The sequence below is a fragment of the Palaemon carinicauda genome, chromosome 30 (genome assembly GCF_036898095.1).
Source record: "Palaemon carinicauda isolate YSFRI2023 chromosome 30, ASM3689809v2, whole genome shotgun sequence".
Taxonomy (NCBI): Eukaryota; Metazoa; Arthropoda; class Malacostraca; order Decapoda; family Palaemonidae; genus Palaemon; species Palaemon carinicauda.
Genome location: NC_090754.1, coordinates 53,820,380 through 53,825,379, shown reverse-complemented (window position 1 = coordinate 53,825,379; position 5,000 = coordinate 53,820,380). Strand labels below are relative to the sequence as shown.

The 5,000-nt window shown below is 35.6% G+C and overlaps 1 long non-coding RNA gene across 1 annotated transcript in view; it reads left to right on the top strand.

Moving 5' to 3' along the window:
* LOC137623111 (uncharacterized) overlaps positions 1 to 1,329 on the top strand; it is a 2,028-nt gene extending 699 nt beyond the window's left edge. Inside the window, exons 2-3 of the long non-coding RNA XR_011040554.1 lie at positions 45 to 119; positions 731 to 1,329. This is a non-coding gene — a long non-coding RNA (uncharacterized lncRNA). The remainder of the gene's footprint in view (positions 1 to 44; positions 120 to 730) is intronic.
* Positions 1,330 to 5,000: the final 3,671 nt, after the last annotated feature.

Below are 5,000 nucleotides of genomic sequence, written 5' to 3'. Positions count from 1 at the left end.
ACATTTCTCCTAAATCTAACTCTCCTTTTTTCTACCTTTTCCAGGTTTAGAGAATCCATCAACAATAGACTAGTTGCAGCTTAGAATCTTGGTAACTATTTTTCCTTCTAAATAAACAGGTGAGATTTTTATCGTATTAAATTTTTAATCTTTTATGCAAGCTTAACCTCCCCCCTTCAGGGGCGGCGCCCCTGAAGTGGGGAGGATCCCTTCTGGGGTGCGATAGACTTTTTGTCTATCGCATCCCAGGAGGGGGCTTGCAATAATTAACCTTTTTACTATTGTTACCTTTAAGGTTGTTACTTTTGATTATGGCTAAAGAAATCTGAAAACTAATTTAGTGGTTATAGAACCATTTTGATCAATGTTTTGACTTAATATTTTGACTTTTAATTTTGAACGCTAATTATTCATATGGCTAGAATATATTTTTCGTGAATATAAATTTTCATTGGTAAATTCTGTTAACTATTTAATTTAATTTTGGCAAATTTTCCAGTTGTTACTCTTAAAAACAAAAAATACTGTCAAATTCTATTACCTAATCTGAATTTAATCTTTTTTTTTTCAGTTGTCGTTACTCGGAACAAAATTTATCTAATTATATCTAAAGCTTCAATTTTCTTTAATAACTTATATCAGTTAGTTCTTTTGAGAACTTTAATTGTTAAGTTTATAGTACGTTGCGTAAACAATATTTTCATGACTAACAATGTTCCTTCTCTTGCAGGGTTTGGTCTTCGTAACACAAGGAATTTGGAGGAAGTCTATTAAAACTTAATATTTAAAGGGACTTAACACCGAACACACGTGGTACAGATGCTGATACCAGCACATTGATTCCCAAGTTATCCTGAACTGTTTGTACGCATCATTTTTCTGTAAATGATAATAAAAAAGACTTTGGTCAATTACTGGTTATAATTCTGGTTCTGATTGCAATTTTAAGTTTATAATTAAGCTTTCATAATATTATAATTAATTTTAAATTATTTTGACATGAAAGTAACCTTGTCCCTTGTGCATAATATTACACCTATTTTTATTGAAGTGTTTTTTAATTCAAGAGTCTTGAAGTGCTCAATTGCCTATAAGCATCTGTTTGCTATAAAAAGGCAGGACATTCCGTAAATTATTCATTAAAGGTTTAATGCACAATTGCTAATAGTGCTAGTTCTAGAAAACTTCATAATTTCAATTGTGTAATTAATAATTATCAAACTTATAAATATCTATTTTGACAAGATATCCCTTGATACCTTTTACCTATTTCATGAAGCTGTTTAGTTTACAGTATAAACTGTAGACTTTAAATAAATTATTTGACAATACTATCTATTATTTGTTGCTTGGGGGATGGGAAACTACTTGCAGTATTTGAAATATTTAATTAGTAATAAGTTTAATTTATTTTGATAAGTAATATGGTCATAACCAATCGTTTTGACTAACAATTAGTCTCTAGGAGAAGGTTTCCAGCAAGTTTCCAAAATAAGTAGGTTTCCAGAAGTTAGTTTAAAACCTTATGGTGCCATGAGTCTATGGAAACATTATATGCTACTTAGTATGAATTACTTTATTTTATAAATGTGTAGTGTTTATATGCAGCTTTAACACTTAATATAAAGTCTAAGCCTAAATATTTAGTTCTGCATCTGTTTAACATTTAAACATTAGAGAAGAAATATTGTGATACCCTTTTAATGTAAATATTCATATGAAGCTGAGTTTTATGAAGGTGGAGAAAGGGGCTGTGTTAATTCTGAAAGAATGTCATCAAGGTTCGGTAGTTTAAGAATGCCTTGCTTATAGCAAGACACAGGCTCTTGCACTAGGGCAGCCCGTTAAGAGTGAACGGTCAATGTAGTTTAGATATTGTTACCAAGTCTAAAACACACTTCGAATTCTTAGTCTAAAAAAAACAACTTTAAAAGAAACTAAATCTAATTTCTATAGACATGAGGCCTTTGACGAACGTTCATGAAGAAATTTTTAAAGTGGTCTCTACAAAGTAGTTGTATGAGCCATAGTCAGCGTTCGCTGGTTCTTGCTTCAGAATTGCTGTATTTTTAAATGAATGTTAATTTTTTAATTATCTAGAAGTCCTAGTCTATTAGTAACTAATTCCATTAAAACAAGTAGAGGAATATCAAATACCTAAGATGGGGGGGGGGTGGATTTGATGGCCTAAATATGGTTAATCGGGGATTGCTTATTTCAAACACTACCGAAGTCTTATATTGAAACATTTGTAAAATACGCTTACGAAACTATCACTTGGCTGGAGGGAGAGAGAGAGAGAGAGAGAGAGAGAGAGAGAGAGAGAGAGAGAGAGAGAGAGAGAGAGTACCTATGTTATTTTCGGTGGAAGTAAGTTTTTTTGGGAACAAAATAATTTATAGGCTACCTTGTTTGAGAGAGAGAGAGAGAGAGAGTTAATTTTCGGTTGAAGTCATAGCTTTTGGAAACGCTTAAAAAATTCTATAAGCTACGTTGAGAGTAAGAATTTTAAGCTACGTAGAGAGAGAGAGGAGAGAGAGAGAGAGAGGGAGAGAGAGAGAAAAACTGCCCAATTTCTTAAGTCGCTTAAGTCTCCTTGTCCTTCTCGCCTATTCACAAGCGACGATTTTATTCCTATATTCCAAATATTACATTCCTGACAAATTGAGATTCAATGATGTAGCTGTTATTAGCCTACATTCGCTGAAGTGGAAATGAGGAGGGGGTGGAGTCTCGTCCCACTGGTCTCCTCATGGGTAATACGTTTTGAGAGTAGACATTTAAGGCCCTGTCCACACGATTGAGCATGCCCGACGGGCAAACAGTGATACCAGACCACAATTATTAGTAAGAATGAGGGTTAATGAAGTCAGAAGTGGGAAAACCACAGAGGGATATGGCATCTTATAGTGTTGCCAGATCCCTGCCTTTAGTTTTCCCGCTTCTGACGTCATCAACCTTCATTTTCATTAACTATTGTGGCCTGCTAGGAGGACAGACAGTTACCAATTTTTGTTCTATGGGTGACGAAGTGGAGATGACGTCATAGTCGAGGAAACCACAGGCAAACCATCAAAGTGCCCGTGCCTCTTGTTGAGGCACTGCTTAAGTGCCTGACTATTATCTGACACAACCAGGGTTTAAACTATTAAGGTAATTATCTTAGTTTGAGGTTATTTGCATGATTTAAAGGTAATTTTTAAGATATTTCTAAGGTAATTTCGGTTTTACGAAATCACGAGCTTCAGATTTAAGGAAATTGGATAAGTTTAAAGGTAATCTAAGGTAAAAAGCAGCAATATTTAAGGTAATCGCCACATGCTCAGGTTTGAACACTGGACACTATTCTGAGTGCATTCTGGCCTAACTTAGTCTCGCGTTCGCTTGCCTGTGGCTACTGTCTGCCTTGGTCTGTTTGATCTAGTAATACTGTTTCAAATCGAAAGAATTGGGACACATCAAGAGTGCCCCTGAATTTGTCCGTCTTATGGAAGGGGTTTCAAGGCCCCGTAGAAGGATAGCGCCTGCAGTGCACCTCGTGCACTGCTCTGCATACATTAATTACAGGGTCTTTTTCAGTGTTCCTTCTGGCCATGGATACATTTTCTTTGTGTCTTGATTTCCCATTTAATTTCTTCATTCCATCTCTCTACCTCTATCTTTTTTTATAATATAACTACTGGGTTATCCCCAATTGCATTTCGATGTTGAATGGCCTCCTAGGCCCCAACGCTGGTCCATATATCACAAATTCCTAAATCAACTCCAATCCAATTCGAGGGTAAACATTATCCAATATCTGGTGTGTCCCGGGGCGCAATATGCCAACCGAACGCAACCACATGAATCACTCTCCGATGTCCCAATTAAACGCGCCCAGCTTCCCACTCGGGTAATGGCCGCCCACCAGAAGTGAAATATAATCTAATCAAAGCTTTGTTTCGTTTGCGAATTAACACAACTTCCGACTTGTCAGCGCGAATTAAAACGCTGTGCGGTTTGCGAAATTAGAGACTGGAATATTAATTGCGGTGTTTTGCATTGTAATTTAGAGAGAAAGTTTGTTCATTAGCCTTTCTGAGTGGGGATACATAAATGTGGTGAAGGGGTTTGTGTATCGCCATGATCAGCTAAGCTGTGCTAGTCAGGAACATCCATACTAGGTTGGTTTACTGTGAGTGATCAGATGAAAATCTCCCACCATCATAAATCCTGTCGCTAGCGTGGTGATGAAAACTGGCCAAACCCCAGACGTAATTTAACATATTTGAGGCATTTGTCCTGCAGTGGACTAGAAACGGCTGCATTTGTTGTTGTTGTTGTTATTGTCGTTGTTGTAGTTGTTGTTGTTGACGTTGTTGTTGCTGTTGTTGTTGTTGTTTATGTTCATATGTGGGAATAAATGCTTAGTGATCCGTCTTTATGGACTGTTGTTGTTGTTGTTTTTGTTATTATTTTTTGTTTATTCGTGGGGAATAAATGCTTAGTGACCCGTCTTTATGAACAGTAAAGATTGAAGGAAATAACGTTTGAAAAGAGACTGCCATAACTCAGCCCGTCCTCCTGAATGGACAGAGTAAACACATCGTCCTTTGGTGTGAAAAGATTCCTTAGAAGCAGATGCAATGGGGCTCTTGTCTCTCGTCTTGAAGAATCGGTTATTCTGTTTATACAGAAACTAAGCATTAATTACTTTGAAGATGATTAAAGAGACTATCCATGGATAGTTTACATACAGCAAAATAATAAATAAATTAAAAAGAAATAATTACTTAGGAGATAATGAGAGTGACTCTCCATGGATAGTTTATTAGCAAAATAATTGATAAACTAAAAAGCAATAATTACTTTGAAGATGATTAGAGAGACTTTTGATGGATAGTTTATTAGCAAAATAATTGATAAACTAAATAGCAATAATTACTTTGCAGATAATGAGAGAGACTCTCCAGGGATAGTTTATTTGCAAAATAATTGATAAACTAAAGAGTAATAATTAC